This window comes from Prenolepis imparis, unplaced genomic scaffold (genome assembly GCF_030444845.1).
Source record: "Prenolepis imparis isolate NDT839.2.m4 unplaced genomic scaffold, iyPreImpa1.0 SCAF_5, whole genome shotgun sequence".
Taxonomy (NCBI): domain Eukaryota; kingdom Metazoa; phylum Arthropoda; class Insecta; order Hymenoptera; family Formicidae; genus Prenolepis; species Prenolepis imparis.
In genome coordinates, this window is record NW_028141163.1 from 5,008,993 (window position 1) to 5,025,042 (window position 16,050).

Below are 16,050 nucleotides of genomic sequence, written 5' to 3' on the forward strand. Positions count from 1 at the left end.
CTTTTTTTTTTATTGTGCGAGATTTTGCAAAAGAGATCGTAAATAAAATGCACACAAAATCTAAAAATAACTAGAAAATTAAGTAAATAAAAAAATTAAAAATAATCAATCATAATTAAAATAAAAAATTTAGAATAAAAAAATTTATATCTATTATCACTAACATTAATTAAAATTATAAATATATAATTTATAATTATCTTTTATCGTTATAATTATCTTTTGCAAGAAATAATTATCTTTGCATGAGGTAAAATCTCAGCTTCGGCAGAAACTCAATCGAGAAACGATGGAAGCGTGAAAGATATACAGAAGCAAAAAGAAATGTGGAAGAATTATGTTCTCGAAAAAGCATTGCAATGGCAAGCTTACATGACGTCAGTTTTATTTTTATTTTAGCGAAACTGTATTTTGCTCTTTCGCATTCTTCTCTTACCTTGTTCCTCCAAATTAGTATGCTAGGATCGGCCTTTCTCACTCCTTATCCTATCTAGTTCGTATCTTCCTTTCTCTTCGGCGTCGACCGTATTGCTCTGGTGAACTACGAGGACGCCTCTCGACCCGGGCTAAATTGCACCATTAATTGCACCTTGCGCGCGTGGTATGCAACTATGTCGAGTGTAATAGGCCGTCCTTGGCCCAGATACCGATTCTTGGAGACAGCGTTCGGTACATCGCGCAGATTTGTACTTGTCGTCCATTACTTAGACCATTTGCTGAAAAATGAAGATCAATACAGCTGATTATTTTATACACTTTGATAAATTATTGCTTTTCATTAGTTTATTTCAAGTTATATAATATTTTACATTCAAGAGCATTATTTAAAAATTGAGAAACCATAAGAATATATTACATTATTTTAATATAATATAAAAGATATAAAATATATTTATATTTTAATATAAAAAAATAATAAAAAATAAATACATCTTATATAATTATTGCGACGATTATAGTAAAATAATCTTTTAATGTGTTTGACGTAAATTAAAAATAAATAAAATTATTTAACAGAATTTTATCTTCTTTCTTAATTTATAAGAGTATTGATTAAAGTTATTAAATCTTTCAGTTGACTCCATCTATTCTATTACACGAGATAAATAAATCACTTGACGAAGCTTAATTAGGTTAATTTTGGGATCATACGAGGCACAAAATGTACGTTAACAATTAAACTAGCCCAAGGGTACGATGTTTGATTGGTTTAGAACAGTCGACTTCACAAGATATCCCATTAACAGTAACAACGCAGAGACCGGCTGCATCAGCTGCTCATGGCTCGCTTCGTACACCAAGGGAAGGGTGCAGGACATCTCTCCAGCAAGCTGTACTCCCCGTCCAACAAAGGCCATTGCGCGTATGTAACGCCATTCCAAGATATTTATGATCCGTCTTGTAGCGATTTACCATCTCCGCGGTGGCGAGAAACCCGCGTCTCTCCCCATCTCTCGCTCCCCCGGCTCCATTTACTCGCGTTGTACCACATGCCTCCCTCTTGCAAACATGACAATCTGTTACTTCGAAACACTCGCGCTAAAATGCACACTCGCCAAATGTCCTCGTGAATCGAACCGACCATGCGTATATGCAGGTGATGAACGTGTAGCGCACACTTGATAGTCACGAGATGCGAACCAATTGAGTGTGCACCACACGTTCGACATACGCGAGATACACACGCACGTACGCACAATTCAGTTTACCCTTCGTCGACGAAATATCCGTTCGTGCACGATTGTATTCGTTCGTCATCGAGTCTGAATTTATCAGTCGCTGAGCGCACACACTTGATTACTCACTCGTCTCACCTGCATCTCCCGTTCATGATTCGCACGGATTCGTCTGACAGATGCGCCGACAAAAATTTGTTTGTGAGTAGTATAACCCAAGATTTGTCTGACTTAATAAATTAAGCTAATTTTTACGAAAGTAATTATCCACCAAGAACAATGTAGTATTGAGAAATTTTGATGATATTATTTGAAAATATACTATACATCGACAAAAATATATTCGTAAGTAGTATAACCCGAGATTCGTCCGACTTAATGGATTAAGCTAATTTTCACAAAAGTAGTTATCTATCAAGAACAATGAAATATTGAAAAATTTTGATGACATTATTTAAAAATATACTATACATCGACAAAAATATATTCGTAAGTAGTATAACCCGAGATTCGTCCGACTTAATGGATTAAGCTAATTTTCACAAAAGTAGTTATCTATCAAGAACAATGTAATATTGAGAAATTTTGATGACATTAATTGAAAGTATAATTTTATGACGATATGATATATTATTTAAAAATATACTATACGCTGACAAAAATACATTCGTGAGTAGTATAACCCAAGATTTGTCTGACTTAATAAATTAAGCTAATTTTTACGAAAGTAATTATCCACCAAGAACAATGTAGTATTGAGAAATTTTGATGATATTATTTAAAAATATACTTTACGTCCACAAAAATATATTCGTAAGTAGTATAACCCGAGATTCGTCCGACTTAATGGATTAAGCTAATTTTCACGAAAGTAGTTATCCACAAAGAACAATGTAATATTTAGAAATTTTGATGACATTATTTAAAAATATATTATACGTCGACAAAAATATATTTGTAAGTAGTATAACCCGAGATTCGTCCGACTTTATGGATTAAATTAATTTTTACGAAAGTAGTTATCCACCAAGAACAATGTAGTATTGAGTGATGACGTTATTTGAAAGTATATTTTACGACGATATGACATTATTTAAAAATATACTACGCCGACAAAAATATATTCGTAAGTAGTATAACCCGAGATTCGTCCGACTTAATGGATTAAGCTAATTTTCACAAAAGTAGTTATCTATCAAGAACAATGTAATATTGAAAAATTTTGATGACATTATTTAAAAATATGCTACACGTCGACAAAAATATCTTTGTAAGTAGTATAACTTGAGATTCGTCCGACTTAATGGATTAAGCTAATTTTCACGAAAGTAGTTATCCACCAAGAACAATGTAGTATTGAGAAATTTTGATGACATTATTTAAAAATATACTATACATCGACAAAAATATATTCGTAAGTAGTATAACCCGAGATTCGTCCGACTTAATGGATTAAATTAATTTTTACGAAAGTAGTTATCCACCAAGAACAATGTATTGAGTGATGACGTTATTTGAAAGTGTATTTCACGACGATATGACCTTATTTAAAAATATACTATACGTCGACAAAAATATATTTGTAAGTAGTATAACTCGAGATTCGTCCGACTTAATGGATTAAGCCAATTTTCACGAAAGTAGTTATCCATCAAAAACAATATGATATTGGGAAATTTTGATGACATTATTTAAAAATATATGTTTTGATACATATAGGGAGAAAATTTTTAAATAAAATAAATAAACATACAAAATGAACATTTACAAAAATTCGTAAATGGACCAAGAGATTTTTAAGAATGCAGTCTTTTCAGGGAGCAATTTCAAACTGGAATGAACCAACTTGATAAAGTTTACTTTGAGTATGAAATTGTATGCAGAGTAGACCTCATGAATTATGGATTTTATCTACTTTTACTTCCTTGTATGATGTTATATATCAAAAGCATTACTTTATTTTGAAGCAATATTTTCTTATTATATTTCAGTATTTTTAAATGCGAAAAACTATAACTATAGCGATATACTAAACATATTCACTCATCTGTGTGTATGTGTGTTTGTGAGTTTTATATATCTAATCTAATATTTATATCAGAAAATAGCTTTTCTCTTAAAATTTAATTATACTTGTTATTATTAATTATTACCTATATATACATTTATTAAATTCTTCTATAGCTTCCGCCATCATCTCTGTTTTTCTCTCTTCTTTTCTCTATTTCTCTTTCTTACATGCCTCTCTTCCTCTCTCACTTCATTTAGCTTTCTCAAATTTCGGCTGAGCCATCGTGTCAGTGAGACACCCCAACGGCTTAGCTTTGAAATGAACTTTGACTTGAATGTCCCACCAAAACCACTCGCGACTGTCTTTGTTCATTCGCGGCGGCTTCCATCTCGGTACGGGCGCCAATTTAAGAAGCTTATAAAAGGGAAGTGCACCCTGGTCACGGAATGCAAATCTTCACTGAATGTCGAGAAAATTGCGCTCCCTTTAAACTGGCGTACCGAGCGTTCGTTTCTTTGATAGAAATCGCTGCTGTCTAAGCAATATTAATTTTAATGTTAGACTAAGCTTGCCTACGTATGCATATTTTCGTACATCATTGCTCACTCTAATTAATATTTAAAGATATCAATAAAATGTCCTAAGAAATAATGTCGCCATCTTTTCAAATTTAAAGTTTTCGTAAAATTGGAAACACTTGCTCTTATCTCTATCATCAACAATTTAAAACGAGAAAACAGAATTACAGTCTTGAATTTAAATTTGTACACGTCAAATTGATACGAAAAGCGAAGAAGAAATATATGCGAGTTAGCTCGCAGCTATTGCATCTATCACAAACTTCAAACTGATCATTCGCGAAACTTGTATGTCAAACGAAAATCCTCCCGCTGCTCTTTTCCCCGACTCTCGTCCCTCGGCTTACGGAACCCGGCTGCTGGATGCGTTTCCGCCGGCGAAAACGTATGTGTAGGTAATCTGTTTGTGTGTGTGTCCCCGCGAACGAGTTTTCCGCGTCCGCACCCATTTCGTTTCTCTCTTCGCGTCTAGTTTCGCTTCGCTCCTGCACAATTGCGGCGAGAGACGAAACTTTCCCAGGCTGGCACGACGCCATCCTCGAATAGTGGACAGTGTCCGAATGTGTTTACGGTTATGTTTACGCTGACGATAATTTTCGGACAATGCCTGTCGCAACTACTCGCTCGTCGTCAGTCGATCTAGTTTGCTCGTGCAACTCCGTTGATACACGATTTTACATTCGCCTTTAAAAAAATTAATGATAATGAAGTTATGGATACGCGCTTGTAATTTTTATTACAATAGTTATTGCAGCTTTACGATCGATAATTATGTATTCGCGCGAAGCGATAAATAAATATTCTCATATAATAATGAAAATAATTTATTGTGTGAGAAATCTATTTAATTAACGCGCAAAACGTAGTAAAATAATCGTAATGAGGATATTCCATTACCAATCGTAAAACTAAAACATTATTATTTGTATGTAATCATGGTATCATTGGAATTTTGAAGAACAAAGAAAGGATGAATGTTGCAAAATATATAATAATTGCGGAAAGATAATTGCCAGAAATAATCGCGTGATTTTCATTGTATACTCCAATTTATTGTCAATTTATTATCAATATTTTCAATGAAATATTAACGAATATAGCAACGGAAATAACGGAGAACAGCAACATTTAAATCCGCTTGCTTCCAAAGACGTATTCTCAGTCCGCAATTTAAATCCCGCTATTCAATTTCTCTATCTCTCTCTCCTCGTCCACGCTTATGATTTCGAAATGTAATATAAAAGTTGAAAGATTCGGTCATATGGAATACGTTTACATATATATGCGGACGAGTTACTTTAATTATTTTTGTTATTTTACAATAGATATGAGTGACATATTTCGTGTAATTTACATCTTTTATGCCGCGTAACAAACTATGTAAATATACATATATGCGAGATTGAATTCGTTGATCCTAACAATTTTGCCGCATGTCAAAATTCACGAGCAAAACTAATTTTAATATTCATAATCTTTGATATCAACGAGCAATCACGGATAAGTAAGTTATTTTCACGCATATGTATTGCAAATTATTGTTTGTTATAAAACACAAATATTGTATCTATACATGTATATTTATCTATAGAAAATTATATATGATAAAATTTGTATAATTATATTATTTATTTTTGATAGCTATATGCATTTATTGTAGTTTGTGTATAATACACATTAAAATTTTTGACATTATATTAATTTTATAAATTTAATAATATGTATTAAATACGAAACATATTATATATTCACGTAAAATATTTACAATTAAAAAAAAAAATTTGTCTTGTTTTTATTTTTCAAAAACATTAATTTTGCATCTTTCAAAAGAAGCTTTATAAACCGAATTCAGGTCATAAAGTATTAATAAAATAGCATCTACAATTCGGGCAGATACAGTCTCGACTTGATCGATGGCAATTTGATTTTTTATTAAGTAACGAACGGGATGAAGTAGAGGAAATAACGGGTTATCCGGTTCGATCCTGACTGGCCGCGCCGTAAACCCACGGAATCGAATTAACGTCTTGACGTTTCCGATTGATTTCTGCAACGCGACGAATACACGATCCACCGGAAATCATTCGTCGTAACAGTTCGTGAAAGGAAGGAAAGGTACGTGTGCAGGGGCGAAGAGCTTTTAACGCTCTGAAAATCCATTAAGATAGCAAGAGTCACTTTTGAGTCGCGACTCGATGACCTTTTCACCATAACGCGTGTATATACGTATACATATATGTATAAATACATTTCGATAGAGCATGTAGGTATTTCTCGATATGTATGTACATATGTACATTAAATACAAATCCAAAAATTCATTTGTACAAAAATCAAGTCCACAAGGTAGTTGCTTCATCGTTCTTTGATGCATCGCGCGAAAGCTTTTTTTTTTAACAAACTATAATCCTCTTCCAATTTTATTTATGCGAGTTATTTTATTTTATTGAAATTTTATCAATTATTTTATTAAATCTTGCATACATGATTTTTCATGTTTTTTTTAATTTGTAAAATATTGTATAACATCAAAAAATAAAAATGAATATATAGATGCGCGGTCTAAATTAATTAAAATCACACAAAGAAAAATTCGCGCATCTGATTCAGGAAGCTAATGCAAGGAATATCGCCTTGAACTTTAGCTCCTTCATTTGCACCTGCTGCTGCGCGAGTTCGCATATCACGGCTTACGATACAACGGAGTGTCTTTCTTTGCAAACGGATATTGCTCGACTGGAGTAGCTTCGTATCTGTCTCCACCAAACAAACGAGACGAAGTTTCTCTCTCTCTCTTTCTCTTTCTTTCTCTTTCTCTCTCTGCTCTGTCCTGAGAGGAGAATTCGCAATAAACGCATTATATTACATATGTATAATATACGTAATAAACGTACAATACTGGAAAACTAGATTTATTAATACAGTCGAAATATGTTTTTCAATTTCTCATTAAAAGCAGCTTTGAAAATAATTAAAAAATGATGTAAGATATTATTTAATAATATATCGTTGTTTCATAAATGTTCTAATATACTTATAAATGTTCATTAAAGATATTCTATACAATAATTTTTATTTTATTTAATCATTATGTATATGTTTTACTATTTTTTTATTATCTGGAAAATACAAAATTCCAGTTTTTGTCTCAATATATTTGTTATACAATACTATTTTTCGATGCCTTTTATCTCGAAATGTTCTCCACGAAAATGATCGAATATAAGTGGAGCCTTAATTTTGTTTGCGGAGGACTTTCAGCGCCGCATGTATTATTACAAATTATTATTTCGCGGCACGCAGTAGTGCATAAAGCGTCTGCAAAGTTCCGCAAACACACAATGCCGGATGAAGACGAAATACTTCGCGACGAGCGCATGGCACGAAGGGAGAAGAGAGGAGATGAATCGAGGAAGAAAATAGAGAGGAGTTGGCGGAACGTGCAAGAGCAGGTACTCGTCGAGGATGGATAAAGGGAGTAATTTTCGCGGGTACACAAGCTGTAATTATTAATGAAACGGATGGCAGCGGAGCGTTGTACTTCGTCGCGCGCCATCGCAGGCTCCAACAGGCTCCGACTTTCTCGTCTTCGGTAACACGATGCGAAGCTTTCCAGCTTCGTCTCTCCTCTCAAGAAGACTTACGTTTATAAGGATTCATTTTTCATTTCACGTGTCTGTTGGAATAATATATCCCACCGAGGTTGCTCCATCGTGCTCACTTAAGGGAAGGGGAGGAGGTTGCCGTTTCTTATTCTTATTCCCGTCGTCGTTCTTATTTTCGTGAAATTCTTCTCGCACCATGACTAGGCGGTTTTAGTGTAATTGTCTGTTTTCAAACTGCTGCCATCACTATGAGAGAACGTTTGTAATGTAAAAGTTCATGATCTCTCAAGAAAAACGAATTGCAGAATTTACTAAATTATATACATATATACAAGTTCCTTATTTAAGCTCTATATAAATTATGCAACATTTATATATATATATATATTATATATATATATATACATATATAAATTAAATAATATGTATTTCGGCAAAATTTTTAACTTTTGATATAAACTTTAGCTTACTTTTTTCACGAGATTCAAGAATTAATTTTATTTGAGTAGAATTTCTACTTCTGGAAATTAAATTCAGCAAGATACATAATGGAATAAAAATAGGAGACTTAAGATAAAATTAATTAAAATTAATTAAATAAAGTACATGGAATCTCGTAATTACAAAAATTACGTACGAATTCTTGTCGTTCCTAGAGATACATGAACTTTACAACAATTTCTTTCGCATATTAGATTATTTCATAAGAATTCGTTTTTATTTTTACTAATTATTTTTTTTGCTGTAGCGTGCTACATCAAAATTACGTTAATGAAAGCAAGCTAAAAATATGTGGGCATAGATAAATGGGCATATGTGGACGATACCCGTCTCTCACTATGAACTATGAATATTCATTGAACTTAAAGAAGGGCGCAAAATAAAATTGTTGGAATAAATTATTGCAACCTGCGTATATATGTATGAAAGTATATACATATCTGCGTATAAAAAAATGTAAATAATAAAACAAAATCAGCATATAATGGATATCTATTATGGTGAGGAGAGAGTAAATGAGCTTTGTAACTTTTATAAGGAAGAGATTCTTTTGATTTACGGAAAGTGACAAACTTGTAGCTACGGAACAAAATTACTTATGAAACATTTTGCATAATACACACTCGAGATTGTCGGTTTATTTCCCGAGTGAAGAGACTTTAAATTTAGCTCGTAAAACTAAAAGAAATATGAATCTTTTGTATTGCAAACATTAAGCAGATTAATGCGTATACCATCTTTACGTTGAGAATTAAGAATGACAAAATAGAGGAGGGAGAGAGTTGCAAGGTAATAAATACCTAAGCAACTAAATGTTACTACCGAACCGCGAGATAGTAAAAGCTTCAGGTAAAACAAATGTGAATGCAGTGAATAATTACGTGAATCCTATTTTACTGGGTCACGATGATGGAAGACAGAAAAAAGAGAAGCATAGAATAATTCTTTCCCCCTAGATACTCGATATTTTTATGAAAAGTTGTTTAATTCTATGTAGGCTTTTCACAGAGGCTAGCTGAGGGAAACAGTTTTCAACTTTACTCGTAATATATCATGCATTTTACTTATTAATTATACTAAAATGTATGAACTTGATGTATATATGTATGTATTTCTAATGCGCGCAGAGTGACATTAATTAAATTGTAATTAAAATAATTATACTGTGTAATAAAAAAGCAATTAGATAGAGTGATATATAATGTACGAAAAAATATACATATTTTTACAGAAAATATGAATAATATGACACTCGTGCCGGGAAGTGGATTAACGTAAAACGATCCTGAGAGCAAAGGGCTGGCAACGCCTTTCTCACTGCTTGCAAACCAAGTAAATTCCAGTTTGCGCGTGCATTATCTCGACTGCTTAGCGATAAATATTTCACGCCAATGTTTCGCTTCCTACTCGCACAGTACATTGGAAAGCCATTATGCACGGCCTCGCCCTTTCTCTCTTTCTCTCACACGTGTATGTCCTATATATACTCGCGATTTACGCACCGTTGAATTCTGTCGATGCACACATTGGTTGCGCTTAATCCGCGGTGAATAGCATTGCCGTCAAATTTACTGCCTCCTTTGTGATCATTAGTCGTCAACGAAGTAGATGATTGGGGATAAAAGCAATTGCGCCTAGGAATTATCATCGAGAATGATTACAACAAAAGTTTTCAATTTCAGTTAAAATCAAATAGATCGAGTAATTTGAGTGAATTTCGAAAATAAACATGTGTATTTTTCGTATTTTTCCTAGTATTTTTTAAATCGAAAATCATTGAAATTATATCGATCTCAATTGCGGGGTGAAAAATATTTTGAAAAAGGCATTCCGGTTGCAACCGCTTTGATTGCGAGCGAGAAATGAATATATATCATTTTTGAAATTGTTCAATTTCCCGGATAATTTTGGCACAGATTTCCGTTTTATTGGTAAACTATAATACCCATGCACATATAGGTACATATGCTACTCGAAAAAAGATATATGTTGGCTGGATTTCCAATCCTGCCACACCGCAAATGGAGCACGCCATGTTACTCGCTGCACCACCGCGACGATGAATAAGTGATTACACTTTTGGCAGCGATGCTAACGCAAAGAAAGATCATATGACATATGGCACATCGCCTACGTTTATTTCTTTTTTGATATAAAATAACGATTTATTTGTTAAACTGTAAATTTTCATCATCACAAAGAGAGAGAGAGAAAGAGAGAAAGTGTGTTTCTCCAATCTGTATGGAAGAACTAAAGATGGTTCGTTTGATAGTGCAATACTTTCTATAAAAGATTGGCTTTTTTACGATCTACAATTTGTCAAAGCACTCCTTATCATCATTATCGTTTAATTACACGTGCGACTACCGATTAGGCGAGTTTGGCCGGAGCTTATGGTCAAAATTTATGCAAGTGATCCACGATGGTACTCTTCGCTCGAGTTCTCTTGGAACGCGTCGCCCGCGGAGATGCAATTTTGAAGGCAATTTAACTTGAGCCACAAGAGCAAGCGTAAGCTATGGGCAAATGTTTACTGTGAAAATCGTTATAGTCGTTCCGAAAGTTTCCGGATCGTGCTCTCACGAGTACTCGGGGACGAAAATGTCTCATACGCATGGCCGCCTTAATCCTTCTATTCGCCGGCTCTTGTCCCGCTTTTCACTTCGTCGGGATCTTTTTATCTGGAAGGTTTTCCTCGTACACACTTTCTTGTTACTACAAATAAAAACGATCTCGCCCCGATGTTCTGCAGCAGAACAATATCGACAACGGTAGAAGAATCCAGAATAAGCATTTATCTCTCACATGTTCTATTTCGAGTGAAAGCTATAGTATACATATATTTGTAACGTATATAATTGTAAGTGTTTATTATAAAAATATAATAAACTTTAAATCATATTAAAAATTTGAAATCACATTTACGTGCGTAATCTCTTGTCGATCAATTTGTATTATATGCGTTGTGACGTGTTTACATTGTCATGTATTACGCAACTTCAGAATCACCGTTTTTAAATTGAGATCACGTAACCAACGTTACTTATTGTCTAGTCTCCAAGTCTCCGACAATATTATACAAATATACCATCTTTTCTTTTTTTAAAAGATAAGACTTTGTATTAATAACTGTTGCTCGAATCTAGATTGAAAGATATATTCTTTAAAATTGAACAATAATAATATTTCGAGATAAATAATTTTATTTAAAACTCTAAGAACGTAATTAATCCATTTACTGCTGAACAATATAAATAAGAGATTTAAAAGAAAAATTTGTGAAATTGCACCAAAAATTTTCATTAGCACTTTCTGACTAAACGATTATGGTCACTCTAAATATAGGCAAGACAGCGATCAAAATTAATTCATTTAAACAATTTTAATTATAATTATGAATTCTAATAAAAACTATAAATTCTCAAATTTGATTATTAACATATTTTAAATAATTAATTCCTATAATTAAACCTAATTAAAAATTATAAATTAATATGATTTTCGATAATTGCTTATGTATTATTAAAGGACCAAGCTTGTATGTATAATTGCATATATAACAACATAAAATTAATTTCATATCAATTTTCTAAAATGAATGTATTATTTATAATTATTGATCTTAATAGAATAATTTAACAATAAATTGTATATATAAATATATACAATTTATTGTTGTTAAATTATTTATACATTATACATACTATTTTGTTAGAGATATTATTCATGCATTACAATATTTATAAATAACGCCTCACAATATAAATACATCAAAATCAAATTTTAACATTGATAAAAGTCTTCTATGTATAGAATTAAACGCTTAAATTATTTGTTTCGAGAAGAAAATATCTTAATATCTCTTTAAAAAAATATTCTGAAACGCATTCTGAGTTGCTTTTCAGTACGTGATATACATAGTAGTTTGAGTCAACGAAAAATCAGACATCGATAGCGAGATAAATTCCCGCACATATCCTTCAAATATTAATCCCGAAATCGATAATTTTTCTTTAATCAATTTATTAAAACGAATTAAAACAAAATATAATTTTTTTTTCTTCTTGTAATTAATTTTTTTATTTCGATTACTCTACTAGTTCTCCATCGTATAATATTTATTCGACTATTTCGCGTCATAGACAAAATATTTTATCTTTTGTCGGAACACGTATTGGACTGCCTTAAATAATGGAGAAATTCCTGAGTTTCTCGAGTAATAACAGCTAAGCATTCCGACTCTGTAATATCGGCCCTTCCTCTCTCAGCACCTCCCATACTCACATTTTACTCGCCTTTACTGTAGCTAGCACCTCCACGTCCTTTGTCGGTGCCCTCGGTGCTCACGCGCGCACTTTACCTTCTTCACTTTTCGTGAACAAAGCCCTTTGAACGAGGCTTTACGAGAACAAATCTTGACGAAATATCAATTTTTTAGCTTAAACACTTCAGTATATTAAACAGTCAATAATAAGATCAATAATTATTTATCAATAAAATCGATTTTTGCACGTAGTCTCTTCTTCCTAACTTTCGACACTTGCGTCGTCGCACAGTGAATAAAACTCTTCCGATCAAAATAAAGCTAAACGCTTATGCTCGAAATAAAATGTGACGCGCCTCTTGTGCGCGCGTTTCGCATTTCACGACGTAAACGAGATTTATGGCACTTGCGTCACCTTTTCGTTCTCGCGCCAAATATTGAACCCTCCAAAACAATAAAACCAAGATTTATGATGTACGATAAATTAAGCATTTCCACATGTGCATGTCACCTCACTGCAAAAACTCTTGCGCATATTCTTAAAAAATATGACGAAAACTCTGTCTTACTCTGCTCCAATGGATATGAATGCACAGTATTTTCAAACTTCAGAGCTTTTCCAACAGAATGCTTTGCACACTCATATTTACTTTATTTTCGTTGCAATTTCGATAATGTCGATAACAATATTCATATATAATTTAGTTTTAATGCTACGAAAGGCATAATGCATTCTTCATTTCTATGATGCGCTGTTAGATTCATTTCTCTGCATTATTTTGAGAATATATATTGTATGTATATATATATATATATTCTCAAAATATATATAAAAATATATATATAATATGTATATATTTATGAACTATATATATAAACACTCATCGATACTTCGCTATTGATGTCTGATTATTTATTGATTCGAACTACTGTATGAATATAAAATATTTCTGCACTTCACGATATTGTGGCAGATTATATGTATTGGTACTTTGTAATCAACATGATATGTAAAGAAATATTTTGAAACGTATTCTGAGTAGCCTTTCAGGACATGATATTCATACACAGTAGTCGAATCAACGAATAATCAGACATCAATAGCGAGGTATCGACGAGTGTTTATAAATTGATAGAGTGAATTTAAATAATTGTCTTTATGTAGTAATGAATTAAATTGTGATATTTACATTATAATTAAATATTTCAAAAAGCATTTTTTTAAATATATAACATATAAGATATATTAAAAAATTATTTTAGCAGCAGATTTTTTAAAAAGTAAATAATTAATTGTAAATGATTTTTTCTTAGCAAAATATCGATTTAATGTTTATTTTTAATTATAAATCTCGTAATTTATAACAATATATATATATATATAAATAATTAATTTATTATAAATAATTTATGAAAATTAAATGGAACACATGCCGAGCCGATTACTTTGACATTTTTCTGTTTTGATAAAATGCTCAAATGATAAAAAATATCTCAAACTTTAAATTTAAGTTATTTATATTTATTTTGATCCTTGATAGAGAAATTCGTATAAGTCCGTTGAAAAGATATATACTACACGATAATAAATTTTTATCAATATCTCTCGCGGGCATAAAAAGACTGTAGATATATCCGAAACAAAAACGTATTTCGGGATCCTAAAGTGAATTATTTATAATACATGTGCTCTTACAGCAGGAACGAGTAATGGCAGCAAAAATAGAACTATGAGAGAGAGAATAATAATTTTATCTCAATTATTATGAATAATGATCAAATATCTTCGTGATTCTTCTATTATTCATAAAAAAATCATGATTTATAATATATAAATAATATATAAATCATGATTTTAACAATATATAGTCAATTTTTGTTATTATTTACTTTTTCACGATTTTTTATTAAATTCTTTAAATATGAAACCTAATAACTATTCAATAGGCTATTCTCTTTGGATATCAAAATCCTTTATTCATTGTCAGCCTTCTGTTCCGCGCTACGTTTTATTTCGCAAACGTCTCCTTTGCACCTTCAAGTGCGCGCGAACTCTCGGAACCGCGTTAGTTGCTCTTTTATGATGCACTTTACGGTCTTTGGGAGAAAATTCAGTTTTATTATAGAAGAATTCTCAAGCGCACCGGTGACTGCGAAACGCTATCCTTTTTTTCTTTTGTTTTTTGCTCATCGATAAAGCCGGGGACAAGATAGTTCACGCCGATATAAGATGTTGCATAGAAGCTAGTTTCATTATGATTTTACCTCACTATCCGAAAATTCTTTTAGAAAATTTGAAAATTGTGTATCAAGTGATAAAAAACAAAGAAAATAAAAAAAAATAAGAATGAGCAAGAATGAAATTGATGAACCAAATTGTTATAATAACGAGGCGGATATTGTTATACTTATTTATAGAATGAATTACCTCGAAGCAATTTAATTCAACTGCGTCATCTACAACATCGTATAATTGAAAATCTAAAATTTATTGTTGAAATGAACGAGAATGTCTGCGCGCTTTGAATTTGCCAGATCAATCAAAAAACGGAAATTACTACCCAGGACATTGTAATGCATAGACCGAGGGCATTACTAGGCATTGCTTTAGTTTTAGTGGGCATTACTTGAAGAGAGTGAGCATTAGTAGGCATTGCCTGAGCATTAGTGAGCATTAGTGAGCATTACAAGGCACTGCTTAGACAATGAACATTACGTCACATAGTAATCTAATTATTTTAATATTATAACTATTTTAATATTAGTTTAATATTAGTAATTAATGTCTCTTTCTTTTTTCTTTTAAGTGATCTGTCCGAGACGTAAAATTGAAGATATTCTTTCTAACTTTCTTGAATTTCTTTTCTTCATTATAAAACATAACTAGAGAATTATGAAACATTACATCTCTCTTTCTTTTTCTCTTAAAAATGATATAAAAATTATTAACTATTATTAGATATCATAAAATATACAATTTTAATCAAAAGTTTACTTCTCGGAAATTATTTCTTTTTTTAAAATCATTATTCCATTGAGTGTGAAAATAAAAAAAAAATAATAGTTACAAAATGATAATAAAAAAAAGTGTGAAAGATTCAAATATAAAGTAATGAATTATATAATAATAAGTATACATTTTATGCATTTATATTAAGTACATATTTGTAGCAAAATTTTTTAACTCTTTATCGGCTAACGCAATTGTAAAAATATTTTGTTAACATTGAATTGACAGATTGAAACTTATATTATTGGACAGAATTTAATGAGAGCGCGCCTGTACGTTGCAGTTGCAAGATCGATCGGGAAATGGGAATTACTTTTTCTTTTAATCACCGTTCTATCGATTATAAAGATAAAAACGCTGCGGTCGCCGCAGCAACTGCCTCTCAGGAGAATTTCCGCCTGGTAT

The 16,050-nt window shown here is 31.8% G+C and overlaps 1 protein-coding gene and 1 long non-coding RNA gene across 4 annotated transcripts in view; one reads left to right on the forward strand and one right to left on the reverse strand.

Moving 5' to 3' along the window:
* Positions 1-12,913, reverse strand: part of LOC145935849 (uncharacterized) — a 35,319-nt gene extending 22,406 nt beyond the window's left edge. Inside the window, exons 1-2 of the long non-coding RNA XR_014425289.1 lie at positions 12,656-12,913; positions 437-716 (exon numbers count right to left, since the gene is read on the reverse strand). This is a non-coding gene — a long non-coding RNA (uncharacterized LOC145935849). The remainder of the gene's footprint in view (positions 1-436; positions 717-12,655) is intronic.
* The window catches only part of LOC145935845 (uncharacterized), a 265,904-nt gene that overhangs the window by 214,983 nt on the left and 34,871 nt on the right, over positions 1-16,050 (forward strand). The window lies entirely within an intron of this gene.